The 18,285-nt window shown below is 44.1% G+C and overlaps 1 protein-coding gene and 1 long non-coding RNA gene across 12 annotated transcripts in view; one reads left to right on the top strand and one right to left on the bottom strand.

Annotated features, from left to right (window-relative positions):
* LOC147016159 (Kv channel-interacting protein 4-like) overlaps positions 1-18,285 on the bottom strand; it is a 484,774-nt gene that overhangs the window by 108,751 nt on the left and 357,738 nt on the right. The window contains exon 1 of one of the 10 annotated variants that reach the window (XM_085848923.1): positions 8,022-8,175. The exons of 8 other annotated variants lie outside the window; for them this stretch is intronic. The gene's annotated coding sequence lies outside the window, so the exon portion shown is untranslated. Of the gene's footprint in view, positions 1-8,021; positions 8,176-18,285 lie in introns of those variants that run through there. One more of the 10 variants, XM_085848922.1, reaches the window with a different exon arrangement.
* LOC147016161 (uncharacterized) overlaps positions 1-18,285 on the top strand; it is a 117,203-nt gene that overhangs the window by 46,106 nt on the left and 52,812 nt on the right. Inside the window, exons 1-2 of one of the 2 annotated variants that reach the window (XR_015050040.1) lie at positions 9,143-10,200; positions 15,671-15,789. This is a non-coding gene — a long non-coding RNA (uncharacterized LOC147016161). Of the gene's footprint in view, positions 1-9,142; positions 10,201-15,670; positions 15,790-18,285 lie in introns of those variants that run through there. The other variant, XR_015050039.1, reaches the window with a different exon arrangement.

Genomic DNA, 18,285 nt, shown 5'->3' with positions numbered 1-18,285 from the left:
AATTGTTAAGTGCTTTGTGTGCTGTAAATGTTTGCATTGCATTTCGTATAGAGGGTCAAAGTTCTTTTGTCGTGCTTTTGTTGCTTGTATAATTGCATACGTGTTTTGCCTTGTTTAATTGCGTACGTGTTTTATTATAATAAATGTCCTTGTGTGAATGTAAACCTGTTCGTTGCATCCTCTTCCCTTAATTGAGCTGCCATCTTGCACTCGGAATATTTGGTTTTTAAATAGCCGGTAAAGTGATCGGGTCCAACGGGACTGCGCGATAATACCCCGCTTGGTTAACCCAAAAGGAAGCGAGCTGCTTAAGCGGCTCGCTTCCAAGCGGTCCCGTTGAGGTACAATCGCTTGTTAAACTACCCGCGCGAATAATTAGGTAAATTGAAGATTTGGCGATCGGACCCTGTAGCGCGGGTAGAGTGCGGACAAAGTTGTGGTGTGGTTATAAACACACCCGTGGCTGGTTTCCGGCGTTGATCCGGAAAGCCGCGACTGGATTATCCGTTCGGTGGGCGATGCGACCGCTATTGGTTAGACGAGGTCTTTCGCACGCCGGCGGGCAGAAATCTACAACAATATGTATATATGTATATATATATATATATATATATATATATATATATATATATATATATATATATATATATATATATATCCATCCATGGGGAACATACTCTGCGCAGAGCGTTGGTGCTGCCAAAGCAGTCTCCTTGGCTATTGGGCACAATCCTGGAAGGGTTGCCACTCCGACACAGGATACCAGGAAACTGGCACTCATTTTGCGAACCTCAGAATGATGACAGGCAGAGTCAACCCCACCTGGTATTAATTCAACAAACGAGGGGGATTTGAACTCAGGATCCTAGGATCCTCGGATCCCAAGCCCACCACCCGAACCATTAAGCCAATACCAGGCATATATATATATATATATATATATATATATATATATATATATATATATATATATATATATATATATATATATATATATATCTCTTCTGGGGAAGAAGAAGAAGAGATATTACTTAAACTCTCATCTTGCACAAATGTATGTATGTTCCCGAAATACAGCCAAAACGGTACATGGTAGCACAAAAATTTTAGGGCCACCTCACTCCTGCGGTGTGCAGTCTCAAGTTTCATTCAAATCAGGCAAAAAAGAAATTGCTTAAAAATCAATTCCCAATTCAGTAAAGTACTCTTCGGGAGAATTTGATCAATGCAAACAACCTCGGCGGTATAGTTCGCTGGAGCTATCTGTTTTTTTTTTTTAAATGATGTATTAAAAAATCTCAAACATTTAGTATAGACAAAGAACGATTTATTTTTAAGCATAAAATAAACATCGCCATTTTGATCTCATACTTCCGTGTTCATTAATAAATAAAATTGTGTTTAGAAGATTACGCACAATAATTTCGTCGACTTTCTTTTCTCCTTTTTGTTTCTACATTGACGCGCAATATCATTTCCTTCAAATGGGGGAACAAAAAAAATTATTAAAAAAATTATTTTCCGATTCAGTCAAGTACTCGGGAGTATTTGATCAATGCAAACAACCTCAGTGGTATAGTTTGCTGAAGCTATCTTTTTTCTTCTTCTTTTTGAAATGATTTTTTCATCAACCGCTGTCACAACAGGAACCCAACGGGTTCATGGGTTGTCTTGTATATTTCTAAAACTCTCATCTTGTATATCTGTATGTATGTTCCCGAAATACAGCCAAAACGGTACACGATAGCACAAAATTTTCGGCCCACCTTACTACCATTCTTCTGCGGTGTGCAGTATCAAGTTTCGTTCAAATCGGGCAACAGAAAAAATTATTTAAAAAATCAATTCCCGATTCAGTCAAGTACTCTTCGGGAGAATTTGATCAATGCAATCAACCTCAGCAGTATATTTCTCTGGAGCTATCCTTTTTTTTTTTCTTGAAATGATTTTTTTCATCAACCACTGTCACAACAGGAACCCAACGGGTTGTCCACTTTATACATAAATGTATATATAAATGTAAAAATGTATAAATATGTATAAATGTATATATGTATTTGTATATACATATATATATATATATATATATATATATATATATATATATATATATATATATATATATATGTATATATATATATATATATATATATATATTTGTGAATGAACGAGTACTCCATGTAGGGATGGTGTGGGGAAAAAAATGGCAGCCCCACCAATTATATACAAAACTGAAGTTGGTGTATATTCTCTAAAACAGTCGCTTAAGCATGTATGAGAGCCTGCTTGGTCTGTTTAGCCGATTGTCTCAGGAAGGATCACTTTTCAGTACTCCAGACCATAGCAAAAGCAAAAATAGCACCGCAAAGCGGGCGTAACCCCTCAGCCCCTTGACGCAAACCAATTTCAAGATGGTGGCCATATTGAAAATCGCAGCACACCCATTTTCGAAAGGAACCTTCCTCTACCCAGCCCCAACACACACTGCAAAAATGGATTTAATCGGACAAGGCGTTCTCCTCAAAATTGATGGAAAACAAAAGTTGACAGACGCCCGGATGGACGGATGCCCGGACAACGCCTGTGATGACAAAACCCCTGAGCCCAATTGGGCTGGGGGCCCATTTGCGAAAGAAACCTTCCTCTACTCAACCCCAACACACGCAGCAAAAATGTATTTAATCGGACAAGGCGTTCTCCTCGAAATTGACGGAAACCAATTTCAAGATGGCTGCCGTGGCGGCCACAGTGAAAATCGCAGCACACCCATTTTCGAAAGGAACCTTCCTCTACCCAGCCCCAACACACACTGCAAAAATGGATTTAATCGGACAAGGTGTTTTTCTCGAAATTAACGGAAACCAAAAGTTGACAGACGCCCGGACGGACGGACGCCCGGACACCGCCTGTGACGACCATACCCCTTAGCCCAATTGGGCTGAGGCGTAATAATAAAAAACTGAGATCAGTCAAAACTGAAAAATCTTCTGTTCATCACCATAATAATAACAATAATCATCTTCAGATGGCATATTTCTGAGCTGCCTCTCTCAATGGCAATGACTCTGGAACCATCCCACAGAGTTTTAGTTGTTGCAGCATCCTTTTCTGTCATTTGTTTGTACAATTATTTCTGCAGTTAAATATTTACAGATACTCTCTGAAATATGATGGCAACAGAGGGGTGAGCATGATGACTGCCAATCAGCCCGATGGGGGCGGGGTCTCCAGACACATTTGTCCAAGGGCCAACCAGACCGATATGGATGTGGTTACAGTAGAATAGTATCAGGGTTGTGTGTCTATAAAGTACATAATATGAAAACAAGTACCACAAAGAATGAGTGTGTCTGTCTATAAAGTATGTACATACAAAAAAAAATGAATAAAAATACACATGAATGAACAATTGGGGATGTCACTTTGTGATGGTTGTACTCCTGAACAGAGGTCGGGGGCCAAATCTCCCCACTCTTCCCTGCTGTCCGGATTCATCAGGGAAGCGCGGTCACAATCACAGTGTTGATCAGTCCCCATGAAACGGCCCATTCCCTAAAACCACCCATTTCCCTCTCCCCCTCCCCACCACATCATCTTGGATGTGAGGACTCTCTGGTTCTCTCTCAGGAGGTCAATCGGCTGTCTGTCTCCGTACTGCTGTCCTGTTCATGCAGGACAAGCATACAGCCAATCGACAGCAAGAACACACATATTTATATAAAGTACGTATGATTTAAAATGTTCCATCGTCCATAAAGTATGTACAGTACTAATACAATGTGAGCACGTCTATCAAGTTTGTGCTACAACATGTTTAAATCAGTCGTAGAACATAATAAAGACGCTCTTCTTACAAACTCTTGGCGAAACACTTTATAACCGGAAACTACCCTGACATAAATTTAGTCACTTAATTATGTTCAGCAAAGATTGTAGTCCACCACAAATTCCCCTTCTGTACCAACATCATTTCACCTGAGAAGGGGGGTGGGGCAACTACTCATGTTCAATGGAACACAAGTTTTAAGATAAAAAAAAATTTCTGTGCAATAACAATGAAATGCTCAAACAAGTAAACACATCTCTAAAAAAAAAAAAAAGAGTAAAGAAACAAGGAATAAAAACTTTTCTTTTTTTTGAATGTAAAAAGGATGTTGGGATGTTCCTCCAAAAAGTATGTAAACAAGGCAGGGATGGTCACAAGAAATGATCATGTGTAACCATCCCAACATCTTTCTTTGAATAATGGTTGCCTCGAGAAAACACACACACACACACACACACACACACACACACACACACACACACACACACACACACACACACACACACACAGTGTCTTTTCTTGGGACAACCATTATTCAAACAAAGAGGTTGAGATGGTTTCACATGATCATTTCTTGCGAACATCCCTACCTTGTTTACATACTTTTTGGAGGAACATCCCGACATCCTTTTATATTAAAAAAAATGTTTTATTACTTGCATACATAGGCTATAGTAACAACACAAGACCAGTCAGGCCTTAGTCCTCAGGATGGTTTGAACGGTGTGAATGGCCAAATTTGAAGCTGCAGGACTGGAATCTCATAACTGCCAAAACTAACGGCTTTGCTACCCTAGTTGTACTTCCCGCCAAAATGAAAGAGCACAAGAATGTGACACCCGCTTGACTAGGAATTTAATAATTAACGAATGACAAGTCATAAACATAATTTTGCTGGAACGGCGCTCTGTGGAGCACATACCTACACCAGGCTAAGCACTTTATGTTTTGTATCCCACTGATATCTGCATCTGGGCCTTAACCAAAATGTAATCGGATTGTTCTCGTCACCTACCCAACTCATCCACCTCGCTTTGTGGTAATCTATCCACAACTTTTGGAAATATCGTGTTATTTATTGTTTTTAGGTCTGATCTCTCAATGGTGAAGTATCACTGAAAATAAATTTTCGGATCCGGGTCCGGATCTTCACCAAAATTGAATCAATTCGTCCTTGTCACACACCAATATGACTACCAAGTGTCATCCAAATCAGTCCACAATTTCTGTCACCTCACTTCGTCTCAAGAGACATTTTATCTGATACCCAACTCCTTGGGCAAAGACCATAGGCCTGAGCACATAGCCACAAATTTTCCCACGCAGCCGTTCCCGGTTCTCATTGGGACTGACTCAATCGGTCAACTTCCCGACCCGGATCTCAACCAATGGTACTCCATCTCTTCTGGATCTGATTTTGACAAATTTCCCTGACAATATCTGCTGCTCTTCCTTCGCTCCAATTGGTTCTTCTGACCACGTCCTTGTTAAAGTGGGCATCTCTCTGGCTGTTATCAGAGAACCACCTCACCGCCGTCGAGTCTGGCATTTCACTCAAGCCGACTAGCAGGGTCTCCGAGCAGCCATCAAACTTACAGACTGGTCTCCTATCACTACTTTCTCAAACATCAACTCATCCTGGGAATTCTTTCAAAAAACTTGCTCTCCTTCATGCACAGATTTATCCCCTCTCGTGTTCAGTTGTCTTACCCTTCCTCCCGCCCTTGGTTTACTGAAGCTTGTGGCGAGGCAGTTGTCCTGAAACAACTTGCCTTTGCCTCATGGAAAGCAAACCCAAATGAGGGCAATCTCAGTTATTTCCACAAAGCTCGGAACAAGTGTGTATCTACCCTCAGGAGAGCCAGAAAACAACATCTTTCTCATCTCAAGTCTGAACTCTCAAACCTCTCTCCCTCCTCAAAATCCTGGTGGCGTTTAATCAAATCTGTTTCTGGTGTATGTTCCCCCTCCATCCCCTCCCTTACCTCAAATGGCCGCACTGCTAATTCCACACGTGATAAAGCTGAATGTCTAAACTCGGTGTTTGCAGCTAAATCTTGTGTCCTAAACCCATCACTATCTCTACCCACTTTACCCAGTCGCACCCAACTGTCCCTGGACTCTGTATCCTTTTCTCCTGACAAGGTGGAGAGCTTGCTTTCAAACCTCGAGTCAGATTCTGCAACCGGTCCAGACGGCATCAGCCCACGTGTCCTCAAAGCCTGCTCTTCTGCTCTTGCTCACCCTCTCTCTGTTCTATTCACCCTCTCATTTGCCCAAGGTCATCTGCCATCTGCTTGGAAATCTGCTAACATCACTGCCCTGCATAAAAAGGTGCAAAAACAGATCCCTATAACTACAGACCAATCAGCCTTCTCCCAATCATCAGCAAGGTGATGGAATCCATCATCGCCTCAGATATGAAATCCTTCCTCTTCTCCAATGGCTTGATTTCCAATCATCAATTTGGTTTCAGACCAGGTCACTCTACCCTGGATATGCTGCTTCTGCTCTCCCATCAATGGATGGAGGTCCTCAATGCCAGACAGGAAATCCGAGCCGTATCCCTGGACATATCACGTGCTTTTGACACAGTCTGGCACCCTGCCCTACTCACCAAACTCTCTTCCCATGGTATTCAAGGCCATCTCCACTCATGGCTCGCAGACTTCCTCTCCTGTCGCAGTCAACGTGTGGCCCTAAATGGAGTTCTTTCATCCCCTCTTCCTGTGCAGGCTGGAGTTCCTCAAGGTAGCGTTCTGGGCCCTGTTCTTTTTCTGGTTTTCATCAATGATCTCTCGGACTCTCTGGAAAATCCTCTATTTCTCTTTGCCGACGACTCCACCCTCTGCCGTACCATCTGTCATCCCTCAGACCGGCAAGCAGCAGCTTCTTCACTCACTGCAGATCTGGATAAAATCACAAACTGGTCCAACACGTGGAACATGTCTTTCAATCCAGACAAATCTCACACTCTCACTATGTCTCTTCGAAAGGACCGTTTACAAAACCCCCCATCCACTTTCTCAACAATCCTCTGGAAGAAGTCTTTTCTTTCAAGCTTCTAGGTCTCACTATCTGCCATGACCTTTCCTGGGAAAGTCACATTTCCAACCTCGCCTCAAAAGCCAGTCGCCGACTGGGAATCCTCCGTCGTGCTAAGTCCTTCCTCGGCCCTCTTGAGCTCCTGACCACTTACAAAGCTTTTGTCCGTAGCCTGATGGAGTACTGCTCTCCCCTCTGGGCTGGTGCTCCTGCCTCCCACCTTTCTCGGCTTCACGCTGTCAAAACCAGGGCATTTAAGATCATCGGCATCTCCCGCAATGAAGCTGAGTCTTTGGGCCTCTCACTCAATCACCGCAGGTTGGTCGGTGGTCTTTCTGTCTTCTACCGACTCCTCTCCAGCCTTGCCCCCTGCTCTCTCTGCGATTTGTCCCCACCACATTTCCACAGGGCGCTCAAGGTCCGCCAACAACCCCCTTCTGGTAAAACTACCAAAATCACGAATCACTGCTCATCTTCACTCTTTCATTCCTCTTTTTCCCGCCTTTGGAATAAACTTCCTCACTCTATTCTTTCCCATTCTTCCCTCCAGGCTTTCAAAACAGCTGTTCACCACCACCTCTTATCTTCCCCCATCCAAATCCTCGATCTTTTCTACCCCCGATAATCCACCCAAGCCCACTTCCTTCATTTCTCCTACTTTCCTTCCTGAAAGTCCCTGAAATGTCCATCTTCTCTTCGCCATGTTCCCCGTCCCATCCCCATCCCTCTCCCTTCCACAGTTCACCTAATGTGTCTGTTCCCCACTGTTTTGTCCCTTCCACTCCCGCCCCTCTTGTCTCATGCCTCCTTGCTGCGAGTTGTGTGTTAGCTCTCATACGAGCCTCGACCAAGGTATACAAAAAAAAAAAAATCGTTTTTGTGAAAAGAGTGGATCAATGAGCATTTTCCAACCTCAAGTTAAAAATGCCATCATCATCAATGGTCTACGCTGGCTTCATCTGATGATATATGTATGTGAGAGAGTAGTTGTATGTGCACTTTTTACTTGTTGCATATCTGGGACATGTCCTCAGCTGGAAGAGAGGAAATATAATAACCGAAAAGGAAGAGGTTTACTGTACATAAAGTTAATAGCATACAAATATTACAAATAAGAATGGGGGATGACATGAGATGACAGTGCCACCACCTGATGGAATCCCTGGAGAGAAGAGCAGTGGAGAAGCGTCTCAGAAATGTCGTTCCATGGAGAGGGGAAGCAAGGTCAGGTATGGGAGCATGCGCTGGAGCAGCCCGTCCCGTGGAGTCTGTGACCAATTCCCCCGGGTCACGGTTTGAAGCTCGATTTAAGATGTATTGCAGATCCTGAACAAAATGAGCCGGGAGACGTCTCACAAAAAATGTGGGTTAACTCTGCTTGGGGGGGGGGGGGCAGAATCCAAGATGCCACCACAAAAATCAATTCTATCATATCTTTACTCATAGCCAGGCTACAAAGGTGATCTTGGTGCTAAATGTAGGATTTTGAGGTCAAGGAATTAATTTTTGACAACAGAAATAATATATCATCAACTTGAAATATAGACCACCAATGTCCAAAATGGCGGCAGAAAAAATGGAAATAACTATATTTGTCTCCGTTCACGTGACAAATGTTTTCTGTGTATCTAAACATTCGTTTGTCGGTTCAAAGAAACCAATCCTGAGCACTATCAATATGTATTTAAAAATAAATATTGGTAGATCACCCTGGCTGTATTATAAACTGAATAGTGATAATTGCTAACGGGGATATGTCAGCCATCATCATAACCATCGTCATCTTAATAATCATCATCATCAGAATTAAGAGTCACTTTCTCCTGAATCAAGGTCATTTGTTACTGCTTCCTGTCCTTCCACCTTCAAACCGTGATCTGGGGAAATTGGTCACAGACTCTCTGGGATGGTATTCCACGAGTACATTATACAGCAGCATTCAATGCCCTGCTGATAGCAAATTAATTATTTAAGTTTAATGCTTAAGAATTAGATTTTTTATTTTAATGACAGACTGGTTATTTTATTAATGAGACTGCTAATTGGTATTGCTATACCGTATAAACATCTTTTTCTGTCCTCTTCATATTTACACATCCCAGCTTCTAGAGATAACCATGGTGACTTCGTCAAGAAAGGGACAGAAGAGAAGAAGTGAGGACATGACAGTTGGTTGCTGTGTTGTGTCACCAAGACTGTGATGATGAGAAGAGTAACACAGGCATAGAAGCTTGGAACAATCTCAAACAACATGCAAAAAAAAATGGATGTGATTAGACAGGAATGGCACAATATTTAATGACGTTCCATGGTAAAATGGACCAAGTGGCATATACATTCACAAATTGTGCAAAACTCAGCTGATTAGGACTAAATTGGAACAAGCCTTTAAAAGAAAAAGAAAACTTGAACATGAAAACGAAACCGAGTCAGAAATACTCAGCTGAGGCTCAACTTGCAACCAGTGAACAGCCTCACTCAAAGACTGCTGTTACACGACATGCATTCGTCCGTTTGGTGAATGAAGGCTAAAGAGGTGAGGCATCTTGGTCGAGGCAAGTGGCACACCATGCAACAGCCGGATGCGTGGCGGGCTTTCAGAGGCCACACTACATACCTGGAAGATGATGCTTTGCGAGATAGACTTTTGGTCAAAAGTGATTCCACTCCGGATCCCTTTGCTGCTGAAATTTGCCATCACCGCTCAAGTTGGAGACTGTACATATCTCCCATAATCAATCACTGGAAGTGATGATCCTAAGCTTCATGATCCTAAGGCATGTGCATTTATCTGAAGCGAGGAAAATGTTTTTCAAGCACATGTGCACTAGTATTTGAGCATCGTGATCTTCACACACTACAGACCATTCTTCAAGACAATACACATTTTGCTGAAGAACTTTGGCATGAACATCAGTGTGGTGAAATCTAGCACCTTGAAATCCATGCTGCAAAATGACTTCCAAGACCAAATTGGTTTCCATGAGCGGTCCCAGAAGAATGCATTGGTTTATGACACCTCAGCCAAAGGGAGCTACAGTATGTTGAGGCAGCAATTCACCACTGCAATACAAGTGATGAACAGTTTAGCTGCACTGTAGCCCGACATATCAAAGGTCAAGTCTCCAGAATGCCATGTACGTCATGGTCATTCACTACATGTCGACGAATTAGTGAATGAACAAGAACCAGAAGAGCTTCTGTTTACATTCATTACCTTGTTGAGGAATTCAACCAGTAAAGTGGTCAATCATGAACATCAAGACCCAGCGGCTCTGGCACCGACATTACTCTCATCGTACATGACAGGAACACATACATCATTCAAGGTGAGCCTATCTGTAATTATATATATATATATATATATATATATATATATATATATATATATATATATATATATATATATATATCAGTTAACAATAAAACGAAGCCATGAAATAATGAAATAATCACCTTCTCCCGATTCTGCTACTTCTTCTTCCTCTTAACTTCCTCCTCGTCTTCCTCGATTTCTTTTTTTTCTTTACATTTCCATGACCTAATCTGTTGAACTCTCTCATACATTAATATTAACAACAAAAACGATCTTATGATGCTTCATCTTCCTCTCTCACACATGTGGTACTCTTTACTGTTTCACAATGCACTACTCTTCTGCTATTTCAACAGACTGCTTTCATTTCGACCTCTCCTTCATTCCTTGCCTAAAAAATCCAACTATTACAGCGCTTCTTCTCTCCATGCTCTGAATTCGCCTTCATTGCATCCATCAAGAATTGTGTTAAATCGCATCTCTGACCTAAAACTTTTAAAAACCACAGTTTGCCATGGATGCTCGCTTTCCATCAACCATTCTTTTTTTCCAACTTCAGTGCCAACTCACCCCCCTCACACCCCTCACTCTCACTCTCAAAGCAACCATCCCACTCTTCTCCTCCAAGCCTCCCTCTCACCTCTTTCAAAAATTCCCCCTCACCTTTCTCCCACCTTTCATCCCCCCTCACTCTTCCTTCTCTAAGTTGCCCCCCTCTCATCCACCAACCTGCCTCCCTCCACTGCCCTCTCACCTCCATCTCTTCACTCCACCTCCTCAAATACTCAACTGCCATCTTCCTTGTCTCTTGTCCCCCCCTCTCTCCCAGCACCACAGAGCCTTTTCTCCTCCTCATTCGGCCCCCTCTCGCTATTCTGCAATACCCCACACTCCTTCAGCAACCCTCCTTACCTCCCCCCCTCGGCCCTCGTCCCTCCCTCCCCCGCCCCCCCCCCTCCTGCACCCAAAGCCTCCTCCCTACCTCTTCATTAAAAGTGTGGACCTCAAATATCCGGGGCCTTCGCTCAAACCTTTCAGATCTTTCCATGCAGGTTGCCACTGACAAACCAGACATTATCTGCCTAACAGAAACTTTCCTCTCCCAAGACGTGTCTGACTCCCAAGTATCTCTCCCTGGTTACTCCCTCTTACGGTATGACAGACCTGAGCCTCGTCCTGGTGGAGGTGTTGCTCTCTTCATCAAAGACTCTATTCCTCACTCTCCCTGCACTGCTCTCACTCCCCCACACACCCCCAGGAATACCTCTGGCTTCGGCTTCCCCTCCACTCCCACCTCATGTTTATATGTGTACTGTACCGTCCACCGAACAGTGATGACTCCATCTACACCTCACTCTCCGAAAACATGGACCATCTTCTATCTTCTCATCCAAACTCTCTCTTCCTCTTATGTGGCGACTTCAATTGTCATCACGCCAGTTGGCTAGGTGTGGGTACCTCTCTCACCTGCCATGGGACATCAGCAAAAGCTTTCTGTGACTCATTGGGACTGACTCAATCAGTCAACTTCCCGACCCGGATCTCAACCAATGGTACTCCATCTCTTCTGGATCTGATTTTGACAAATTTCCCTGACAATGTCTGCTGCTCTTCCTTCGCTCCAATTGGTTCTTCTGACCACGTCCTTGTTAAAGTGGACATCTCTCTGGCTGTTATCAGAGAACCACCTCACCGCCGTCGAGTCTGGCATTTCACTCAAGCCGACTGGCAGGGTCTCGGAGCAGCCAGCAAACTTACAGACTGGTCTCCTATCACTACTTTCTCCAAACATCAACTCATCCTGGGAATTCTTTCAAAGAAACTTGCTCTCCCTCATGCACAGATTTATCCCCTCTCGGGTTCAGTTGTCTTACCCTTCCTCCCCCCCTTGGTTTACTGAAGCTTGTGGCGAGGCAGTTGTCCTGAAACAACTTGCCTTTGCCTCATGGAAAGCAAACCCAACTGAGGAGCAATCTCAGTTCTTTCCACAAAGCTCGGAACAAGTGTGTATCTACCCTCAGGAGAGCCAGAAAACAACATCTTTCTCATCTCAAGTCTGAACTCTCAAACCTCTCTCCCTCCTCAAAATCCTGGTGGCGTTTAATCAAATCTGTTTCTGGTGTATGTTCCCCCTCCATCCCCTCCCTTACCTCAAATGGCCGCACTGCTGATTCCACACGTGATAAAGCTGAATGTCTAAACTCGGTGTTTGCAGCTAAATCTTGTGTCCCAAACCCATCACTATCTCTACCCACTTTACCCAGTCGCACCCAACTGTCCCTGGACTCTGTATCCTTTTCTCCTGACAAGGTGGAGAGCTTGCTTTCAAACCTCGAGTCCAGATTCTGCAACCGGTCCAGACGGCATCAGCCACACGTGTCCTCAAAGCCTCCTCTTCTGCTCTTGCTCACCCTCTCTCTGTTCTATTCACCCTCTCATTTTCCCAAGGTCATCTGCCATCTGCTTGGAAATCTGCTAACATCACTGCCCTGCATAAAAAGGTGCAAAAACAGATCCCTGTAACTATAGACCAATCAGCCTTCTCCCAATCATCAGCAAGGTTATGGAATCCATCATCGCTTCAGACATGAAATCCTTCCTCTTCTCCAATGGCTTGATTTCCAATCATCAATTTGGTTTCAGACCAGGTCACTCTACCCTAGATATGCTGCTACTGCTCTCCCATCAATGGATGGAGGTCCTCAATGCCAGACAGGAAATCCGAGGCGTATCCCTGGACATATCACGTGCTTTTGACACAGTCTGGCACCCTGCCCTACTCACCAAACTCTCTTCCCATGGTATTCAAGGCCATCTCCACTCATGGCTCGCAGACTTCCTCTCCTGTCGCAGTCAACGTGTGGCCCTAAATGGAGTTCTTTCATCCCCTCTTCCTGTGCAGGCTGGAGTTCCTCAAGGTAGCGTTCTGGGCCCTGTTCTTTTTCTGGTTTTCATCAATGATCTCTCGGACTCTCTGGAAAATCCTCTATTTCTCTTTGCCGATGACTCCACCCTCTGCCGTACCATCTGTCATCCCTCAGACCGGCAAGCAGCAGCTTCTTCGCTCACTGCAGATCTGGATAAAATCACAAACTGGTCCAACACGTGGAACATGTCTTTCAATCCAGACAAATCTCACACTCTCACTATGTCTCTTCGAAAGGACCGTTTACAAAACCCCCCATCCACTTTCTCAACAATCCTCTGGAAGAAGTCTTTTCTTTCAAGCTTCTGGGTCTCACTATCTGCCATGACCTTTCCTGGGAAAGTCACATTTCCAACCTTGCCTCAAAAGCCAGTCGCCGACTGGGAATCCTCCGTCGTGCAAAGTCCTTCCTCGGCCCTCTTGAGCTCCTGACCACTTACAAAGCTTTTGTCCGTAGCCTGATGGAGTACTGCTCTCCCCTCTGGGCTGGTGCTCCTGCCTCCCACCTTTCTCGACTTCACGCTGTCGAAACCAGGGCTTTTAAGATCATTGGCATCTCCCACCAATGAAGCTGAGTCTTTGGGCCTCTCACTCAATCACCGCAGGTTGGTCGGTGGTCTTTCTGTCTTCTACCGACTCCTCTCCAGCCTTGCCCCCCTGCTCTCTCTGTGATTTGTCCCAACCACATTTCCACAGGTCGCTCAAGGTCCGCCAACAACCCCCTTCTGGTAAAACTACCAAAATCACGAATCACTGCTCATCTTCACTCTTTCATTCCTCTTTTTTCCCGCCTTTGGAATAAACTTCCTCACTCTATTCTTTCCCATTCTTCCCTCCAGGCTTTCAAAACAGCTGTTCACCACCACCTCTTATCTTCCCCCATCCAAATCCTCGATCTTTTCTACCCCCGATAATCCACCCAAGCCCACTTCCTTCAATTCTCCTGCTTTCCTCCCTGAAAGTCCCTTTAATGTCCATCTTCCACTCGCCATGTTCCCCGTCCCATCCCCATCCCTCTCCCTTCCACAGTTCACCTGTGTCTGTTCCCCAATGTTTTGTCCCTTCCACTCCCGCCCCTCTTGTCTCATGCCTCCTTGCTGTGAGTTGTGTGTTAGCTCTCATACGAGCCTCGACCAAGGTATACAAAAAAAAAAAAAAAAAAAAAAAAAAAAAAAAAAAAAAATAATTGATCTTATGAGGAAGTTTTCTCTTTGAATTAGCTACAAAGATATTCTAAATCTCTCTGATGCATGGGCCAAATATGACATCGAACAAAACAATGCTTGGCCTGAGGGACTTGCTATTGGTATGCCTGGGACAGCCATAATGGACGATGATGACTTCAATGAGGCCACATTAACAGGAGCAAATGCATCTTATCGCACAAATGACACGTTTGTGCAACCAAATAATTTGGCGAATGTGACGTCATCATCACATTTAAAGCTTTAACCATCCCAACAGTACATGATATGAAACATCTGAGTATAAATCAGCACAAAGTCCAGCTATACAAAACAGTTCAACACGTTTTTCCCAAGTTTTCGACCAGAGGCTGATATTTTTGATGAGTCCCATATTTATACTTCTGCTGAATCGCGGTGGAATATACAACGACTCTGATCCAATCGTGGCTGGTGAGCGGTGACTCCACAAAGCGCCACAGCACGGACAGCAGGGAGTATCTGTAAGAGCCAGCAAGAGGCAACTCCACAAAGTACCATGGCACAGACAGTGAGGGGTATCCGTAAGAGCCAGTGAGAGCCTGGCAATGTTTATTTTTTAAGTGCAGATTAATAGTGCTCAAGATTGGTTTATTTGGACCTAAAAACGAATGTTTAGACACACAGAAGACACTTGCAACATGAACCGAGACAAATATATAGTTATTTCCATTTTTTTCTTCCACCATTTTGGATGATCGAGGTCTATAACTGCAGTTTAAGTTGATATTATCTTATTTCTCTTGTCGAAATTGAATTCCTTGACCTAAAAAAACCCACATTAGACATTCCTTTTAGAGAGACAAAGTGAGAATGAGAGATTCACCTGCACTGAAAGCTTGGGATCCCATCCTCGTTCCCAATTTTGTTGTGTTTGGAACAAATCAGAATCGGACCACAGGCGAACAATATACAGGCTTTACTCAATCACCGCCATCTCCTCTCTTCTTCGTCTTCTTCTCCTCCTTATCCCGAAACCATAACTCAATCATAGAATGCCCTCATATGTCCAAAGTGGAATTAGCATTTGCATTGTAAATATACAAACAAGACACAACAGTATCAAGAGACACAGCCCTGTCCTCTTTTTGAGTTGAGCTTCACTCCATTGTTGAGAGAGAAGCAGCACCATTTCCAAAGTCAAGTCATCTGGACAGAATCCAAACTGATGATCAGAGACTGGGACATTTGAAAAAAGGAAATATTTCATGTCGGCTGCAATGTTAAATGACATGACTTTGTATGTCATTGTAAGCAAGCTTACTCGCCTGTAGTTGATAGGATCTGGTTTTGCTCCTTTCTTGTGTTTTCGAATGATGTTGACCATCTTGCAGGAAGCTGTGAGGTGAACTCTGTGAAGGACAGCCTGAAGATAGCAGGAAAGACAAGCAAGAGCAAAAAAGTACGATTGGAGTACGCATGTGATGCTTGTCACCAATGCAGAGTCAAGTTGGTAAGAACTTCCTCCGCATTTCATCATATGTTACAGTTTGAGTTTCACTTTGTATTGCAGTTTGCTTCCAGGATCATTTGTTTTATTTTCCTTTTTATTGCAGTTTGTCCGTGTTAGCGCGTATGAATATTCCCAATTTTGTCAGTTTGAACAGGTCTCTTTGCCATGGTTGCATATGTTCAAACTAGAAGGGCACTCGGTAGAGCACATAACTCCACACACGTAACGCCTGATTCACGAGAACACATCGGGCCCAATACATTTTTGAAATATCATGCTGAACAGTACGATATGGTTTTTGGCTCGATCTCTCGATGGTCAAGAATCACTTTTAAAATTAAATAATTCTCATATCCAGATCTGGATTCGGATGTTCACCAAAAATCGAATCAATTCACCATGGTCACACACCCCACATGTCCACCAACTGTTGTCCGAATCCATCCACAACTTTTTGAGATATCGTGTTAAATATCATTTTTAGCCCTATCTCTCAATGGTGAAGAATGACTAAAAAATTCTAGTAGTCTGATCCGGATCCGGATCTGAATCTTCACCAAAATCTAATCAGTTCGTCCTTGTCACAAACCAAACCTGTCCACAAAATTTCATCAGTATCCGTCCACAACTTTTTGAGATATCCTGTCCACAAACAAACAAACAAACAAATGACAGACAAACAGACAGAAAGGGGTGAAAACATAACCTCCTTCACCTTCAGAGGTGGAGGTAATGATCTCCATGATTGCTCAGAGGTCATCGCCCAAACCCATTTTTTCTTGTACACAAAGTCAAGGCGTGTGGAACAGAGAGAACACTGAACGGATCAGGACACAACAGAACAGAAGGAATAGCAGAAAGAGAAGGGGGAAACGCCAAGAGCAGAGCCGAGGGAAAGAATAGGGGGAGACGGATAAACAAAGGATGTGGGTAAGAATGAGGGGGAGGGGCGGATGCAAACGACAGGCACGATGGATACAGAAGTGCTGGGGGGGGGGCGACAAATCACAGGGAGGGTAGAAGGTGCATGACCAAAAAGGAGGCGGTCGATGCCAGAGAGGCCACCGACTTGTCTACGAGAGCAAAGTGATAGCACCATAGCCTCAGCTTAATCACAGGAGATTCAAATTATCTTGAAGGCCTCAATTTCCATGGTGTCAAGCTGAGCATGGTGTGAGGCAGGGACATCAGCACAGAGGGGCATACCCCCATAAAGCTGCAGGTGAAGGCCTTGATGGTGGATAGGAGTTGAGGTATGCCAAGGAAGGACTTTGTAGGACGGAGGATGCCGAGTCAGTGACTGGCTTCAAACTTTGAATTGTGGTTTGCCCAGGAAAGATCATGGCTGAGAGTGTGACCCAAGAGTTTGGGTAACTAAACCTCTTTAAGAGGATTATTCAGAAAGTATATGGAAGGTTTAACCATCGGATCTTTTTCGAGAGAGATGGAGAGTGAATGTGAGATTTGTCAGGATTGAAAGGCATCTTCCAAGTTTTTGACCAGCTTGTGATCTTATCAAGGTCTGAAGAGAGGGAAGAGCTGAACGATGAAGGATGTCATGGCAGAGGGTGAAGTCAACAGCAAATAGAAGCTTTTCCAGAGAATCAGAGAAATCATTAGTGAAAGGTGAAGCCAGGTGTCAGGTCAAGGTGTTAGGTCAAGCCAGATGAGATCTGTGGCTTGCTACAAGTACCATGTAAACCTGTTTCATGGTCAGGTTGTTGATGGCTAAGCTGTCTCCGCCACCAGATTTTCTGGTGAGGAGTGTGTATAGATATGGACACCCAACAGGATTAAAACCAAAACCTGTCAAAGGGCGGAGGAGCTCCTTGTGAGCCAATGACCATCCATGTCTAGTTCCCAACTGTGTCTCCAGATGTCCTCCCGCAGTTGGGTTACTTTTTTAGGAGGTTGGTGGCAGGATTTTGCACTCTGACAACTGAAAAACACTTAACTTCGCAAAACACTAAAAACGCAAAGAAAACTGAAAACCCACTCCGTGCGAGTACCTTCTGTGCAGCTGTCCTTCGCAGGGCAGTTCACCGGATGAAGGGATTTGGGCAAAGCCTTAGGGACCCCCAATCTTTGATGATAGGAGGAAACACACGGGGTAACCTTCCTGGGTTGGATTGCGGGGGTGCTGAGGTGGCTTTTACCAGATGGTGGTCTCCTTGGGTTAACCTGAGGCAGTCCCTTCGGGTGGGTGCCTGGAATGTCCTACCTCAAAGAGAGAATGATCACCTGTCTCTGTTATCACCTGTGCTCAAGCAGTTAAACATCAGTATTGCAGCACTCTCTGAGGTTCGGAGTCCAGATAGCGGTGAGATCATGATAGGTAGTTAAACCTACTGTTGGTCTGACCGCTCTTATGGTTACCATGCCCAAGGAGTTGCTGTAGCTGTGTCCAATAAGCTGACTCCAATGATAATTGAGGTAACACTGGTCAACGAGCGTATTATGAGACTAAGGATTTGACACTCCTTGGGTATCATTTCC

The sequence above is a fragment of the Eptatretus burgeri genome, chromosome 12 (assembly GCF_056783735.1).
Source record: "Eptatretus burgeri isolate ZD-2024b chromosome 12, Ebu_testis_v1, whole genome shotgun sequence".
In the NCBI taxonomy this organism is placed as follows: domain Eukaryota; kingdom Metazoa; phylum Chordata; class Myxini; order Myxiniformes; family Myxinidae; genus Eptatretus; species Eptatretus burgeri.
The sequence above is the reverse complement of the archived record's forward strand: the minus strand, read 5'-3'. Positions and strand labels throughout refer to the sequence as shown.